At 33.6% G+C, this 19597-nt stretch overlaps 1 protein-coding gene across 2 annotated transcripts in view; it reads left to right on the top strand.

Moving 5' to 3' along the window:
- Window positions 1-5366: 5366 nt before the first annotated feature.
- The window catches only part of LOC129242346 (protein sprouty), a 59477-nt gene continuing 45246 nt past the window's right edge, over window positions 5367-19597 (top strand). Inside the window, exon 1 of one of the 2 annotated variants that reach the window (XM_054878938.1) lies at window positions 5367-5587. The gene's annotated coding sequence lies outside the window, so the exon portion shown is untranslated. Of the gene's footprint in view, window positions 5588-12395; window positions 12570-19597 lie in introns of those variants that run through there. The other variant, XM_054878937.1, reaches the window with a different exon arrangement.

A 19597-nucleotide genomic window follows, 5' to 3' on the forward strand; every position in this document is an offset into this window, starting at 1 on the left:
CACAACACAACACAACACAACACAACACAACACAACACAACACAACACAACACAACACAACACAACACAACACAACACAACACAACACAACACAACACAACACAACACAACACAACACAACACAACACAACACAACACAACACAACACAACACAACACAACACAACACAACACAACACAACACAACACAACACAACACAACACAACACAACACAACATAACATAACATAACATAACATAACATAACATAACATAACATAACATAACATAACATAACATAACATAACATAACATAACATAACATAACATAACATAACATAACATAACATAACATAACATAACATAACATAACATAACATAACATAACATAACATAACATAACATAACATAACATAACATAACATAACATAACATAACATAACATAACATAACATAACATAACATAACATAACATAACATAACATAACATAACATAACATAACATAACATAACATAACATAACATAACATAACATAACATAACATAACATAACATAACATAACATAACATAACATAACATAACATAACATAACATAACATAACATAACATAACACAACATAACATAACAAATTACCCCGTATTAAAGCACTTATCAACAGCTTTCATTTGATACCCATATTGTACATATACAACCAAAGGTTACCCGGGTCCACGTTTTGACCTATATCTCGAGACCCCAGTCACGGAGCGGCATGAAAAATATTATGTACTAAAGCATTCACCAACAGCTTTCATTTGATACCCATATTGTACATACACGTCCGAAGGTTACCCGGGTCCACGTTTTGACCTATATCTTGAGACCCTATCTACCAATAGGTATTCTAACTATACGGAAATCATCTTCAATACCTACTTAACAATGTGTGTAAGTTTGGTTTAATTCGGTTCAAAGTCACGGTGGGTCCACGTTTTGGCATATATTTCCAGACCCTAGTCATCAATAGGTATGAAAATTACCCCGTACTAAAGCACTTATCAACAGCTTTCATTTGATATCCATATTGTACAAACACATTCTAGGGTCCACGTTTTGGTCTCTACCTCGAGACCCTAGTCACGGAGCGGATGGAAATACTCTGAACTAAAGCATTCACCAACAGCTTCCATTTGATACCCATATTGTACATACACGTCCGAAGGTTACCCGGGTCCACGTTTTGACCTATATCTTGAGACCCTATCTACCAATAGGTATTCAAACTATACGGAAATCATCTTCAATACCTACTTAACAATGTGTGTAAGTTTGGTTTAATTCGGTTCAAAGTCACGGTGGGTCCACGTTTTGGCATATATTTCGAGACCCTAGTCATCAATAGGTATGAAAATTACCCCGTATTAAAGCACTTATCAACAGCTTTCATTTGATATCCATATTGTACAAACACATTCTAGGGTCCACGTTTTGGTCTCTATCTCGAGACCCTAGTCACGGAGCGGATGGAAATACTCTGAACTAAAGCATTCACCAACAGCTTTCATTTGATACCCATATTGTACATACACGTCCGAAGGTTACCCGGGTCCACGTTTTGACCTATATCTTGAGACCCTATCTACCAATAGGTATTCAAACTATACGGAAATCATCTTCAATACCTACTTAACAATGTGTGTAAGTTTGGTTTAATTAGGTTCAAAGTCACGGTGGGTCCACGTTTTGGCATATATTTCGAGACCCTAGTCATCAATAGGTATGAAAATTACCCCGTATTAAAGCACTTATCAACAGCTTTCATTTGATATCCATATTGTACAAACACATTCTAGGGTCCACGTTTTGGTCTCTATCTCGAGACCCTAGTCACGGAGTGGATGGAAATACTCTGAACTAAAGCATTCACCAACAGCTTCCATTTGATACCCATATTATACATACACATCCGAAGGTTACCCGGGTCCACGTTTTGACCTATATTTCGAGACCCTATCTACCAATAGGTATCCAAACTATACGGAAATCATCTTCAATACCTACTTAACAATGTGTGTAAGTTTGGTTTAATTCGGTTCAAAGACACGGCGGGTCCACGTTTTGGCATATAATTCGAGACCCTAGTCATCAATAGGTATGAAAATTACCCCGTATTAAAGCACTTATCAACAGCTTTCATTTGATATCCATATTGTACAAACACATTCTAGGGTCCACGTTTTGGTCTCTATCTCGAGACCCTAGTCACGGAGCGGATGGAAATACTCTGAACTAAAGCATTCACCAACAGCTTCCATTTGATACCCATATTGTACATACACATCCGAAGGTTACCCGGGTCCACGTTTTGACCTATATCTCGAGACCCTATCTACCAATAGGTATTCTAACTATACGGAAATCATCTTCAATACCTACTTAACAATGTGTGTAAGTTTGGTTTAATTCGGTTCAAAGTCACGGTGGGTCCACGTTTTGGCATATATTTCGAGACCCTAGTCATCAATAGGTATGAAAATTACCCCGTATTAAAGCACTTATCAACAGCTTTCATTTGATATCCATATTGTACAAACACATTCTAGGGTCCACGTTTTGGTCTCTATCTCGAGACCCTAGTCACGGAGCGGATGGAAATACTCTGAACTAAAGCATTCACCAACAGCTTCCATTTGATACCCATATTATACATACACATCCGAAGGTTACCCGGGTCCACGTTTTGACCTATATTTCGAGACCCTATCTACCAATAGGTATCCAAACTATACGGAAATCATCTTCAATACCTACTTAACAATGTGTGTAAGTTTGGTTTAATTCGGTTCAAAGACACGGCGGGTCCACGTTTTGGCATATAATTCGAGACCCTAGTCATCAATAGGTATGAAAATTACCCCGTATTAAAGCACTTATCAACAGCTTTCATTTGATATCCATATTGTACAAACACATTCTAGGGTCCACGTTTTGGTCTCTATCTCGAGACCCTAGTCACGGAGCGGATGGAAATACTCTGAACTAAAGCATTCACCAACAGCTTCCATTTGATACCCATATTGTACATACACATCCGAAGGTTACCCGGGTCCACGTTTTGACCTATATCTCGAGCCCTATTTCCAAAATAAAATATAATCCAGGTTACTCGTGATGTAGCTTTCGAATGGTGAAAGAATTTTTAAAATCGGTCCAGTAGTTTTTGAGCCTATTCATTACAACCAAACAAACAAAGTTTTCCTCTTTATAATATTAGTATAGATATGGTAAATATTACCATACATTTTTTCCTTCATATATAATAAAAAAATTAATAATAATAACATTAAAACAACAGGTGTTATTAACAAACTTGGTTTTATTTTAAATTCTTCAAGTAAATCAAATTAATAATAATCAATAAGAAGGCATATGCAAATACAAATACGTGAATTTATATATGTACATATGCGCATATACATACATATATACGCTCACTTAAGTAGGGGAGAGCAAGATGTCGAACGTTGCCGTTCGTTTGCTTTGTTTGCTTTGTCGTTCCTTCCGCGCTTTCGCTTGCAGTTCATTCAATGCAATGAGCAAGGTAACTACATATGAGCAAGGTAACACTAATATGAGCAAGGTAACACTAATGAGCAAGGTAACACTAAAGAGCAAGGTAACACTAATGAACAAGGTAACACTAATATGAGCAAGGTAACACTAATATGAGCAAGGTAACACTAATATGAGCAAGGTAACACTAATATGAGCAAGGTAACACTAATGAGCAAGGTAACACTAAAGAGCAAGGTAACACTAATGAGCAAGGTAACACTAATATGAGCAAGGTAACACTAATATGAGCAAGGTAACACTAATATGAGCAAGGTAACACTAATATGAGCAAGGTAACACTAATATGAGCAAGGTAACACTAATATGAGCAAGGTAACACTAATGAGCAAGGTAACACTAATATGAGCAAGGTAACACTAATATGAGCAAGGTAACACTAATATGAGCAAGGTAACACTAATGAGCAAGGTAACACTAATATGAGCAAGGTAACACTAATATGAGCAAGGTAACACTAATATGAGCAAGGTAACACTAATATGAGCAAGGTAACACTAATATGAGCAAGGTAACACTAATATGAGCAAGGTAACACTAATATGAGCAAGGTAGCACTAATATGAGCAAGGTAACGACACATTTTTTCGTGCGTGCATCCTGTTAAATCGAATTATAAGACGTTATCACGTCAAAAATATAATAAATAAATAATTAAAATAAAATGAATAAAAGGTCTGTATACTCTGTTTGATGCGAAAAAATAATGCTTTCTAGAATAGGTTGAATTCTCTCCGACCAATATCGAAAATAAACAATTTTGCCCTTAAATGCATATTTATTAACATATCCATGCATATGTACGCGTACTACTTTGATACGCCCTGCATTAGACCAGCTAGGGAGGAGCTTGACTAAAAATAAAATGTGTGAATGAACTACTTACCTTAAGCATCAGTGGTCAAATATGCGAATTAATTAAAACGGTGTAAAATTATCACACATCAAAAAATTCAATTTGACAATCTATACAAAACTAAGCATATCACTTAGTGTGGCATTTACAAAAACTTTGTAACTTAAAAATTTGTTCATATGTTAGTAACAAATACAGTGTAAGAAGCGGAAAATAAATTAAATTGAACTCGTTTGCTTTTGTCGCCGCCTTTGCCGTTGAATTCGCGGCGAAAACAAGAAAAAGTAATCAAAAAACGTAAAAAAATTCAATAAATGAAATAAATGAAAACACTCCTCAAGTTAAATGAATGAATGAATAATTTCCGATTCGCAGCATGGGCACTGAATCTCCCGGTCGACGAGAGCGCGAGAGAGCACAATTCCTTTTGAGTTGTGCAGTTCAATTTGAATTCGCCGACAAACCAACATTCATGCATGTGATGCCTATCCAACTGGGACAACTGCAAAGAAATATATGCATATGTATGTTGGTGAATATGCTCTTCGCCTCACACTCGAAACTGAGTGAAACGTGTGTATAGGAGTTGCATGCGGGCAACTCTCACTTGCACATCAGTTGCTAGACATATTTTCGTGAGGACGGTTGGTTTGGATAACGTCGCAAACGAGAGAGTGTGTGTGTGTGTGTGTAAATATCCGAGAGTCTTGCGCGACATTAACGAAATAAGCGAAGCTAAGGCAATGGGATATAATACTTTCGTATTTTGTTTTGTTCTGTGGTTTATAAAAATTAATGGTGAAAAGCAAAATATTGTAAATTAATGTAAATAATGTTACGTTTTTAGTTAAACGAAAAGTAACGCCTGTGAGAAATGTTGTAAACCTTTTTGCATTTGCATTTTCAAAACAATTTTATATACATTTCCAGGCAATTGTGCAGGTGTATTGAAATAAATAAATTAATATTGATTAACAAACAGCAAACGCCTTGTTACCATAATATATACAATTAAAACAAAATTTAAGCCAAGCACACAAAAGTTCCAAAACAACTACCGTTGCAGTAGCCAGTCGATTTTTTCCTCACTGAACAGCAAAAATTTAATATGATTTGAAAAGTAGTACAACTGATTTGAGGTGCATACAAAATAATTATTCTTAAAAATATCTCAAAACGTCTAAAGTGTCCGACCTACTCCTACAAAACTTCCCAGAGCACATCCATCCATTAAAATCAGTCTGGCAAATGGCTGTTTCACCTTCCTTGTATACCTCTTCCCTCTCTCCCTGCAACACAACTTTCCTCATTTATACATACATGCGCAAATGTATGTGTGTATGTAATCCTCCCTTACAACAATTTCACACTCACTCTCCGACAAGCTCTCTGCCAATGCGTCCGCTCACTTGCTTTTCTTCCTAACACTGCCCACCGAAACGTCCGTTTGTGCCATCGCACAAGTGCAAATTCATTCATTTCATTGACAAATGAAAGCAACACAAGCAGCAACAACAAAACAGTAATCAAAAACATTCAGCAAACATTTATAGCAAGTATGTGGTGTGCATGTGTGTAGCAACGACAACAACAACAATAACAGCGAAGGCAACAATACAAATCTATATCACACCGGCGATCGAGAAAGCGTAACAAACAAAATTAGCAGTCACAAAAAAATAAATTGCGAAAACAAAAAAAAAAAAAGACAAAACACATGAAAACGAACATAAAAAAATTTTAATATTGAAACACATGTAAAAAATAAAAACAAGCCTTCATATTGTACAAATTTATGTACATACATATGAACGTATCTAGTATATTTAGACACAGACATACATATAATATAATAATGAAAAATAATTGAAAATTTGCTCTCAAGCAGCAGCAATGGAAGCTGTGGGATGAGGGTGGTTGGTGCATGCAGTAAATGAAAAACGGAAACAGTCGATCTAGAAGCTGCCGTAAAAACACAACATGTACATATGTATGTATGTACACATTTGGATGTTACAAAGAATGGCAACATCAATTGCAGCGTTAGCAACAACAAACTACATATACATGTATACACATACTAGTTTAAACATACATATATATGTACATACATATATATGTATGCATGTAGTAAACCACTTGAGTTGGCTCGACAAAACCCACATTTAAAGCAAATTTGTAACGATCGCAATGGGAATCAAAGGAGTGGGGCTGGCTGGGCGGACAGCCTCCTTAGTGTGCTTCAACAACGCCAACTACGATTACAAACCACAACAACACGAACACATGTAAACTCGTACAAACATACACATATATACATACCAACTAAATAACAACAGTCGCAACATCTTTACAACAATAATCGTCATTAATTTCTGCGGCCGTCATGTGCCTTGTTTGACTGTGGACCGACGACCACGCTTGGTTAACAAGCCACCACAGCTGTCACTGTAAACGCGATCCGGTTCGCGATCCCTCAACACAAGTACGACACACCACGGCGTTCAACATGGAGATGGCGGTCCAGTCAGTCTCTCAATCCAACTAACTAGAATGTACACAGCCATATATACATACACACATACAAATTTACTCGCTTATGTTTATATACATATGTATGTATGAATGTATGAAATGTTCAGAGTTGTGCGACTTAAAAATCAGTTAGTGAAGACTTAACTTAACTTAACATAAGAGGTTTAAGCAACTTTTACTTAACACGTCAATCTTTTGTTTAAGTATTTTCTATTACAACTGTTTAACAGTTCGGTTCAAATACATTTTTTTTTTTTCAAAGAAAATTTATCTGTACATTTATTTTCAAGAATTATAAAATCGATGATATGGCAAGCGGGTTTTTCCTACCGCTTCCAATTTACATAAGAAAGAAACTTAACAACTTAAAATTTACAGGTTCTTAAGTCTCTTAAGTTAAGTTAAATTTGAAGTAATCGTTAATGCAGCTTATCATATAATGAACTGGGCAAAATATTAAGATAAGTTAAGTTACGTTACGTAAATTAAGTCTACACTAACTGAGTTTTTAAGCGAATTGGTGATTCCGCTGTTGATCCAATGTTGAATAAGTTAACTGATCATGTAGATCGTTAACGCAAGTATGTATCTACAAACATACAAACATACTTACATACATGCATGTATGATTGTGTGTTCATAGCCAAACTGAAAGAGCAAAAATTGCTCATTCAGTTCATTCAGTATTCAACTGCCACGAACATAGCGACTGCGACAGCGGATGAGGGCGATCAACACGATTAAGAATACGATCATCAACATACAAACGCATACACATACGTGCGTGTATGTACGCATGATATACTTATATATGCTGTGTACCCTTGGGTACGCATCAACACTGAATCACACATAAAATCATTGGTTTCTTACCTTATTGGTTCGGCTACCTTACCCTGCATCTTACTATGTTAATGAATTTAACATAGGCTTAGGATGCTAACCCATGGTGTTTAGCAATAGCAATCCAGGGGTGAACTGTTTCTGAAAAGTGAGTGCTGAATTCACAACTGATTTTTTCTCTTTCACAATTGATTTCGATGTTCGATTCTTCGCTGGTGCAATTAAATATGAACATTTACTTTTTAACTTTTGACTTGTGGTGTTTTAAATTCAGACCGCCGTAGCCGAATGTGTTGGCATATAAACCTGCTTGAAGCATTGATTTTTTTGAAGTTGTATGGTTTCACGAATCTGCATTTCCGGGCTGCATGGCTCCGTTTCCGATATTTATTCTAAAGCAGGAAATAAGAATAAAAATCTAATAAATTTTTTCAGAGTTTAATACTATGCTTACGAGGGAATAATTTGAACGCCTTCAATATTCATAGCTAAATCACAAAGCCGCTACACAAAACTGAATTTCAAATAAGATAAATATAAAAAAATCTAATGAGGTAGACCTGATGCATATGCACTTTGTTTGTGTAGTTAAAAGACAGTTTGGTGCATACTCAAAGGCGAAATAAGCCGGTTCTATATTTGTTAAAGAAAGTTTTCAGAAAAATCATAGTTTGTTTCATTCATATTCGGTGAATTTTTTTTAGTTCGGAACCAGATTTAAATTTAAATCCACCATGAACTGGCATCAGAATTGCCTTTAACTATTGAAAACTAATAAGAATATTTAATTTTCAAGATATTGAATGAGATTTTAAGACACTTTCATCCATTTGGGTTAGATGAAAACGCATTTTATCAACAAAAATAAATTAAAAACCAAGGTTAATTTTGAGTCACTTTAAACTGATACTTTATTTCACCAAAATTTAATGGGTAAATTTCCTTACGCAAATTTTTCTAAAAATTTTGATTAAAAAGTTTGAAATTTTTATGAAAAATGTATTTGTTATGAAACTGAAAACATCTAGCAAGAGACAGGAATCTCGTAGAGAAGACTAAAACCCCCCACGGGTTTTAAAAAAACGGGGGAAAAAACAATAAAAAATGTGTCAGTTTGTTCAGTTTCAAAAATTAGAAGTCCGCAAAAATTAAACTTTTTTATAAAGTGTGGGTGCATGTAAAGTTCTGTCTAGACCGAATTTAGCACTTCCTTACTTGCTTAGGTTGTGTTTAAGAGGCGAGATAAATAAAAATTCCTCTGCTTTCGTCTACGTTTATTTTACTATCTCCTATCCGCCAAACCCTATCCATAAGTGAATTAGCTTACCATTCATGTTTGAAGTCATGATTTGATCACATCTGATTTCAGCGAAGAAAATGCAGGCGATGTATGTACACTTGCCAGGAAAAGTATCCGTACACAATTGCTGATTTGTGTTATTCAACAACCAGAGCTTAACATGATATGCAACATTCTAGGGTCATTATCATGCTGAAACCAGAAATCCTCACCAAGAAAGCAAGTTCTCCAACTCCTTGCGCCGCCATACACCCCCAGATCATCACACCTCTACCGCCATGCTTCACAGTTGGTAAACGATTATCTTTTTCGAGTGCAGTACCGCTCTTACGTCACACTAGTTTTCTTCCTTTAATGCCAAATATGCAATATTTGCTTTCATCCGAAAATAGAACACATTTCCAAAATTCTGGAGGTTTGTACATACGTGCTACGGGTATGAATAAGCCCGAATCCCTGTTTTTATGTGTACGGACACTTTTTCTGCTTCGTTGAAGTGAAGTTTTCTGTTTTTGTTTCTTAAAATTTAATTTTTGAGGATGTACTTAGGAAAAAATGTATAGGAATTGTATAGAAATTACTGACTAAACGTTTCTCATAAAAGTATAAAAGGTTTTAGTTTTTTTACAATGGATTTCTTAATATGTTGCTTTCACTTCTTTGCCTACGGATACTTTTTCCGGCAAGTGTATATGTAGGTAAATAAATCAGGGGCATACTCAAACGAGTGTAGGTCTAACTATATGACGACAAACCCGGTATGTCAGCTTTTATTGCCGTCAGTTGGCAAGTTTGACTACACATGTAGATATTACTCCTCGTACTATTATGTATGTATGGCTGTATATGAACATGGAGGTTTGTTTGTTTGGATGGACGCTCATCCGGCCCCATCCGTTCGTCTAATTACATACATGGTACATACATATATATGCATAAATACAAAAACACACACATACTTATGTGCATATATGTATGCATACATATGCCTACAAACATCTGTTCACACGAACCTAAGCAACGTATAATGGCCGGTCGGCTGATCATTCGGTTATTTTGCTGCCACAGCAAAAATTTGAGAATGAAAAATTCGTTCAATTAACAAAAACGATTGGAAAAAATAAAAAAAAAAACACTGAAAAAAAGTACGCAAGCGAAGAAAGAGACCAATAAAATCGAAACATATGTAGTATAAAAGCGGAAAAATGAATTGAAGCAAGTTCTACACACATACATATGTACATACAACATTTATATGTACATACGTCAGTGTACGGCTTTGTGCGGAAAGGGCGAATTGAATGGGTACTTCCAGCGAATTGGACATTGAAAAATACATAAGCATGCCTGACTATGCTCACATTCTCATATGCATACATACATAAACACCTATCTATGTGCATGCACAAATATCATACACACATATGTAGGCATATCTACACACAACCATAAAATTTTATAAGAGCTCCATGTAAACAGGTATACGCATGCAACGATTTACACTTACGAAGTACTTTCATTTTATAAAATGGTAATCTTTTTGTTGTTGCTGGCAATCGTGGTGATCGTTCGATGGCACCGGCATTCATTAAATTTCATTCATTTCGAAATGAATTCGCCGCAAGTGGGCGATCGCCAACACACTGAAATACTGTAAAATAAAAATTAAAAAAAGCATACGAGTGCAAAATGACTATAACTGCGGGCAAGGAGCTCAGCATCACAATGTTTTTTAATGTTGAGCATGCAAGAGAGTTTAAGCATAGTTATAGGATTTTAACATTCATAGCACTATGATCTCTACTCTAGTTTGCTTCTCATAAACAAAGAAATTTCCGAAATCACTCGAAGCGAATTGGGTTTTTTTTTTAGAACATTTACCAATTCTTGCTACATACCGCGTCTAACACGTATACGATTTTGTTCTCTCTGCCTCTATCTTCGCAAATTTGTTATCTTGAACTGCTGCTGCCGCTCTCTCTCCACTCAAATATTCCCACTCCACACATACTTATAACCTTCTGTGCTCAGTTATACTCTGCGCCCACTGCATTCGGTACTTGTGTGCGCTGTTTTCTTTGGTAGTATAGGTGATAGATGGCATGTGGGCATTAGCAGCAAGAAGGCAAAATTTTTGTCGGTTGGCGGCTCGTCGCGCACATTAGCGTAGTTCATTTCGCTTAAAAAAGTTTGTGAGTTGAAAACTCATCAAACCTAGCGCTCGTCGTGCTATCAGATCATAAGCGTGTGGAACGGATCAAACGGTGCGCGGATATTTTATTTTCCAATTTTTCTTTTTTCGTATTTGTACCGAACGAAAAGGCTCATTCACTGAAAAGAAAACAAAAACAAACAAAAAAAAAACGCTATGAAATTCACGAAAAATATACATTAAATGTAGTGAAAAGATTTCCGTCATAAAAATATTCAAATGGACTTGTTTTGTGGAAAGTGCAGTGAAAATATACAAAATTCATTAAATTCTTCATGTGCGTCCAAAAAGTAATAAAAATTGGAAAATTTTTAAACTTTTACTTATTGCTTTTTACTGTTCGAATAGAAAAAAGCAAAAGAAAATATTTACACAATTACCCTCAAGGAAAAAGTGACAGCAACAAAGGAATTATCTAGCATTAATTGTAAAAAGTTTGCGTGAAAAATAATATTTATATATAAAAAAAATATTTAACTGCTTTCGTAATTTTTTTGGAAAATAAATTCGTTGAACACGAATTCGTTGGGCAGTGGGTTGGAAAGCAAGCTAATACCTGAAATTTTTTTTCCTCAAAAAAATTTTTACTTAGTTTTTTTACAAAATCTCTAATCTGTGCATTTGTATGTATATTTTTAGATACTTCTTCAGCTGACATAAGCCGAAGTTAAAGAAATATACAAAGTTGAATGGCGATAAAGTGGAAAATAAGTGAAATCCAAACAAGAAAATCTAAGCAAAAGAAAAACCAAAAAGCAATTAACAAAAATTGCCGATCCAAACGAAAAATTCCAAAATATTACATACATCCGAAAAAAGAACGTCGCGAGTTTTTTACGTGCTGCGAATGAAAAAATTAAAAATTCACACATCAGTAAAATTAAACATACACATATATACATATTTTAAAAAGCCGTTATCAGCAAGTATTTTGGCGAAACAGTGTCAAAACATTATTGACACGAAAAAGAAAAAAAAAACGCGAATGTGTCTGTTAAAAATTGAATATATTTAAATTTTACATTTAGTTTCGTTTTCTCGCCGTTGCAAAGAAAAAGTGCTTATTTTCTTATTAAAAAAATTTGTAGATACGAAATCTTAACAAAAAATTAAAATTATATATTCTGCAAAAAATTTGAAAAGAATAATTTATACAATATATTTCAACTGCTTTGCTGACTTGTGGATGTGTATTTGTAAAACAACGCTTGGATTGCTTTTAACATTTAATGTAAGTTGACAAGAAAAAATGTTTAAATCAAGAAAATTAATTAGGCATTTTTGAGTTCGAGTAAAATATTTTTTTAGCAAAATGCGACATGCGACATATGCGACTAGTAAAGGACGGTTCAAGTGCAATCTCCTTTTTCAAAATAAAGTAAATTGCAGAAAAATAGTTTGAGTATTTGACAATTTTTGTATTATAGAATGCCTTCATTAGCAGGAGCAAATATTTCAATTCCGTTTGCAGTACAATTTCGTATTGTAGCAGCTTTGGCCTTCTTCACAGAAGCGCATGCTGCCAACTCAATTTTCCTTCTTAACAGCTACGGGCCCCATTCAAAAAGCGCTACACTATACAAAAGAAGATGCTTATTTAAATTTTGTTAGGAATTTAATTAAATACTAATCATTGGAGACTACTTTTGTTTTATATTAATTTTTTTAGATTTACTACCGCAACAGATTTCTGGCAAATGGTTTAACAGCGTGGGGGCGCTGTAGAATATATCCTAACTGTAACTGGTTTTTATTGCAGAGGCTTTACTTAACGGAAATGTACTACTAGACCTTGTTTCCTAGTGATAAGACAATTTTTGAGATGAAATTTTAAATGATGTGCCTTTCTTCTAAAAATGAAAATGACTGGGAGAAGATTCCTTAAAAGAGTCGTTCAGTTCTTGATTTCACTGTCGGTGCAGATGTGTTCGAATTGTAGTTAATTTTCGCAGAATTGCTTAACAAGAGCTTTGTGGGGTAGAGATTTCATATAAAGGAACCGTTTATGTTTCCTCCAAAAGTACAGTATTAATTTCATCAAAGATTCAACCTAATCTAGAAGAAAGTAATACGAAAAGAGTGTATTTGTGCTATGAAAAAGCTCCTCATAAAAAATATCTGCCGTTCGGGATCGGCTTGAAACTGTAGATCCATCCATTTGTGGTACAACTTCAAATAGGAGGAGGAGCTCGGCCAAATACCCAGAAAGGGAATGTGCGCCAATTACAATATATATATATATATATATATATGTATACATATATAACACGAAAAGATTCCATAAAAAGCCTTTCATGTTGCTTTTATCAGAAACTATATCTTGAAACCAATTAGCGAAATTTGACCACAGTTAGTCCTCGATCATGTTTTGTTTTTTTATTAAATTTTTGGAATATAAAACTGCGTTACTTTTTTATCAATTCAATAATCAATTACATTCACATTTTTATCGATTCAATAATCAATTACATTCACATTTGACAGTTTATCATGGCACCTCGTTTTAATGGCTGAAGTATGACTAAAAACAATGTTTCATAGATACATTTTATTTTGGCTATATCATCGTTTTTTTTATTTTTTTATGTAATTTCATTTATTAAGTCTATGGTTACAAAGCCTTACAAACTAGAGCTACAAACCGAATTAAATATAATATTTATAGATTAGACTTATTCCAGCTGAAATAAAAACATAGCTCTAGCAAGTGCGAAATCAAGGTAGAGACGATTAAAAATTCTACTCATTTCATGAAGAGACCTAGTAACAGGTGCATCACTTAAATAATTAGATTTAATAATTTTAACATGCAACGGAGAGTAAAAAAACCTCAAATCCTTTGGGGAATATTGAAGCTTATCTGCTCCAGTAGATTTGGACAATCAATGTCATAGATATAATTCCTTTTAATGTAAAAAGAAAATTCATTGAAAAATAAAATATTATAAATGCAATAATTTGCCAAAAAAAATTATGTTTTGTTTTTTTTTCCTTGTTCACTCCTCCCGGGAGCATGTGGCCTCGATACGACTCAGTCTTGCCTTCGTTTCGTTAATCTATTTTGATTTCTAACAGAGTAGGTGATAAGCCTGCCGCTTATTAAATATTTTATTTAATAAATCCATTATTGAATGAAATATTTTATTTTTTTAATATTTCCATATTTCCCAATGAATTTTTTTATAAATTCAGCACTAACAACAATTATTTCATATCTGAGGGCTTAAAAACAACCAATTATATGTACTGCTCTTGGCTTCTATAAGCAATTTATATATTTAAGGCTTCTATCAATCATAAAATGTAAATAAGAATATTCTATTTTTGATGCTTCAAAAGCTAGCAAAATATTTACATTAAATTTTTTGGAAATTTTTTTTTTGGAGAGTGAGAACCATTGGGTATATTTTTATGTAAGATAGCAGAATGCAGACAATCAATTGTTTTTGTAATACAATTTTCTTTCGCATCGCTTAGCAGAGTAGACTTTTTGGCTTCAAGCACAAAATGTCACATTCAATATGTAACAAAAATGATTAAAAGGCGATAAATGTTAAAAATCATATAAAGATGTAGAAATGAAGATGTGTAAAATTCGAGATAGGCATTTTTAGTAGAAATGCATAGTCATTATTTTTCACTATTTATTCGCTCTATTGAAAATTAAATTTCCAATAATTCTCATTTAATACTGTGACGGCGGTCATATTCTACGCCATATCCAAAGTTTGATGGAGCAGATATCTTGCCTTAAAAAGGTTGAGAACTTTCTACAAGTAAAATTTTTTGCTTATGTGTATGTGACTATCTTTCGGTAGTCCGCAGAATGGATATCCACTGGATAAGCTCAACGAGACATCTAACAAAAGATATAAGCGCCTATTATATGCATGCAAAAATATATATACAATTTGTGTATGATTTGGGACAGATTACCAACCCGGCAGTTTTTGTGGTGCCACTTTTGACCCTATTTGGACTATTTTGCATTGTTGCCTAATTCATTTTTTATGTATCTAATTTGGTTTGTTAACATTTTATATTATATTAATGGGGTAATTGCCTCTTATGATGAAAAAAATAGCAAAATCCAATTACTGCAAAAAAACTAGAAATTCCAATTTCTGCGAATATCAAATTATCACTACATATCGTTTATTTGAATATGTAGACGAAAATAATTTGTCAAAATATGAAGGCTACACTATTTCTCCATAGCAAATTAGCTACTAAAAAACTAAGCAGTTAAAAATTTAGTAACGATTAATAATCCAAAAAAGGTAAATTTCTTAATTATTATTTTTTTCATAACTCAGATAATAGTAAACGCTCAGAATTAGAAATACTATGTCAATAACATATATAAATAATAAAGTCTAATAAAAAATCAAAAACTAATAAATATAAAAAAAAACTATATTATAAAAATCAAAAACTAAGCAAGATCATAAACACTCAGAAACCCAGATACCTCAAAGATCGACTTATGCCTTCAAAGTCCTGCAGTTCGTTAAACTTAGTTCCGATGAAATACAGTTGTTTGGTGACTGAACGTCAATACTTTGTGTTCTCTGTCCGTCTTTGGAATATCTTACCTTACAAAATTAAACGTATAAAAGAAAGCTCGTTTTTCAAAAATAAATTGCTTCGCTATCTTGCCGAAAATTGTTGAATGCACTTTAAATCTCTTCCTATTAATCCCTACTCCTGCTACTACTATTTTTACCTTACTTACCAACTTAAACTTCTTTACTACTATCTGTAATTTTAATTTTAATTTTGATTTTACTGTTAATCCTTTTATGTAAACTATTCTTAAGGTCAATCATTGTAAAAATAACCTATGGTTGTATGTTTTAACTTTAATAATAAGTAAATAATAAATAAATAAATAAAGAATGTGATTACTTTTTTTTCCTTTTTTGATTGTTGACTATTTTCCATTAAATATTTCTTTTTCAATTTATTCAAAACAATCGTGTTATGATAAAATAAAATATTACACTTCCTTAAAGTTAAATTAAAAATACTCGATACGCGCTAGCACTCAAAATCTGTAGTTATTATTTAATATTAACCACTTAAGTGAAAATTAGAAGCACAATCAACATTGAGTAGCTTCGTCCAATTTGTCACTTGCCTGTTGAAAAGATTGACCGCATACTGGAGGTAATTTAAAAAAAATTTACTTCGAATGTAAGGAAATTATTTAAGAATATCCAAACAAAAAAATTTGACTTATTTGATTCATTAATTTTTTTTGTTGTCTGTCTCTGATATTTGCTGATATTTTCTTTTAATGATAAATAATCATAATTAGTTTTAATAAATCATTGTAATTAAAACACACAATCTGCTTGGAAATCATTAGAATTAATAAACATTACTCAACAGGTTTGTTAAAAAGCTGTAATTAATAGTGTGGCTCATTTTCTTTAAACAGAAGTCTTGTTTCTGAAGTAGTCACAGAAAAACGCAACGCAAATTTTATAAGGCTTTAATGTTTGGAATGAAGTTTACTTAAACGTTTTTTTTTATTCAACTCTTATACTCAGTTTCACGCTGATTGTTAATAAAAAAAAAAAAACAAAAAAAAAAAAAGTATATAGCAAAACTTGTATTCCGTGTAGCAAACAAAATTTGTTTACGTAGTTTCTTATCAAACAAAACACTAAAGCAAAAAGAACAAATTCTAATAATTTCAACAATTTTGTCACCCAAAATGGCGTACTCAAACTGTTTCCTCTATTAAGATCAGTAAATTGTACTCCAAAGCATTTGTAATGCCCGGCTCACATCCGGTGTTGCTATGCGCGCAGTCAGTTTCTTATGCCTACACATGTATGCTGTTTATTTGTTCGTGTGCACATTCCCACATTCATGCATACTTGCTTGTGCGACGTTCGCCATAATCGTTTCTGCTCCTCTCCACAAAACACACACGACACGATCTACTAATCTTTTGACCTCGACTACGGCTGCGTCGCGCCATGTCTCGCTTCGCCGTTTCATTGCTTATGCACATATGTATGTATGTATATATATATACAGTTGCAGATTATACAGTATGTGCTTCATTATTGCCATGATCACACATTGCTCGCCTTTTGCCGGTCGAGTTAATAGATCAGACATGATGACGAGGGGGCGGCAGTAGCCGCTTTAGGAATTCATTCATTCATTGGTAAAAACACATATATATTTGTATGTACATATAAACTATATACCCATGTATTTGTATATTCATGTATGTATGTAAGTGCATATTTATTTATATATTCATTCATCTCACACGCGGTCCATTCTCACACACACATACGCATACAATTATTGGTTACATACGCGCAACAAATTGTTATCGGTCGTCGTTAAGAGTTTTAGCCGCTTGCTGTTGAACTACAATCGCCAAGTTAATGTTGTTAAGTAAAGTTAAGTAGAAACGAAATTTGGTATACTACAACAGGTAAAACGGATTTCAATCTTTAATTTTTAGTGCTGAATGGCGATAAAATGAAATGAATTATAAATTTTGGCCATCAACTAATATATCAAAACACAAAAAGCACAAATTAATTAATTTTAACTTACGATCTTCTAGAATACATATCAGCGTAGAAGAATATCATAAATTGATGCTTATTGGTGTTTTGGGCACAATAATTTCAAAATATTTACGTTTTTGTGTATCATGGAGTTGCGCTCTGACAAATTAGTGGCCCTTGCAAACTTAAGTTCTTGAGACTTCTCCTGTATTCTATAACCTCAACCATTGAACTTTTCATGAATTGTGATTTTTCCCGCCTATATTACGATGACGCTAAACTTGAATGAAAATTGTATCTAAGTGGCCTAAAGTGTTCATAACAATGTCTACAACAAAGCCGAAAGAAAGGTTTTAAAAAGATGAGCTAGCTACTCTATGCAATAAGCCGTAAAATACCACAAGATTATTCGGATGTCTATCTTTCAGCATTTGCCACTAAAGAGTTAACTCGGCTTTTTCGCCACCTACATTTCTTCACACTAACTAAGTGCTTGAATTCACTTGTGAGTGTATTTTCTCCGAATTATGGGAGTAATTTCTTAAGAGGACTTAAATAGTCTAGGAATAGCCTCCTCGAATGGGTTGAGCAGATTTACACAAAACTCAGTGTGATTTAAAGATCAACAGGTATGAGATTTAAGAAAATTATTATTTATTGCTTACATACATATATTGTTCGTTTGCTGGAAGAGTGTCACAATCAAAACAAAAATAAAAAAGAACAGTTTTTATTAGAAAAGTGAAAGAGAATGGTCAAAACACTTCTTACGTATTATCACATAAACTCAAAGTGTTACCATTTAAGAATATCCTATTAGAAGGAAATATGTAGTTCGTTTTTATTCAGAACTGACCTCTTAAGGACTGTTCCTCGAACCTAACCAAATCAAGCTGTAATATTGTTTAGCGCATTACTGCTGTTCTCGACATATTTGATGTATTTCGACAATTCAGCTAAAGCAGTAACAGAGTCAACATCGAAGAAAATAAAGAAAAAGAAGAAAAACAGCACTCGGGATGCGCTTTCGCTGCATAAACTTGTCTCTTACTAATTTTGCAATGAGCCCTGGCAGCTAGTGCTCCTTTTATTGCAAAATAATAATTTATTGTTATATTCCATATATTAAATAAATATGCAATATGCAATGTTTTTGCAGGTTAATGTAATTTTTTACATTCTGTGAAGGTAAGGAACATTTTTGTTTTAAGAAGAGGATTCTCCTTTGAATTAAATGACCGCTTGCAAATATCTTTTTTCTTCTAAAATGGCTCTTCATAGTTCGCATGATTGCCACACTAGAGTTTGGAAGTAAGGGAAGAACAATTTTGGTGCAGTTGTCCCAAAATTTCTTCTAATATAAAGCTACTTTTAACGGCCACATCGTTTTGAAAACAATTTAGTAAGCTGCAAAAAGCGATCTGCTATCGAATAATATCTTTGTTATGTCCCTAGCCGGTTATGGGCAATCCTTACAAGTTATTTAATTATTTCGAAAAAAATTGGTTAAAGTCCCTTGCTAAAACCAACCTTTTGATATATTCACCGGCCCCCTTTTTTCATTACTTACATCTTATACATACATACAAATATAAGTAAATACTGTATTTATCGATACTTACCCATACCCAAAGTATATGTGTATGCCCTTGTAAACGTACATACACGCGTATTCATATACAATTAAATAGCGACTAGTACAAAAAATGTGTTTAAC

The sequence above is a fragment of the Anastrepha obliqua genome, chromosome 3, assembly GCF_027943255.1.
Source record: "Anastrepha obliqua isolate idAnaObli1 chromosome 3, idAnaObli1_1.0, whole genome shotgun sequence".
NCBI lineage: Eukaryota > Metazoa > Arthropoda > Insecta > Diptera > Tephritidae > Anastrepha > Anastrepha obliqua.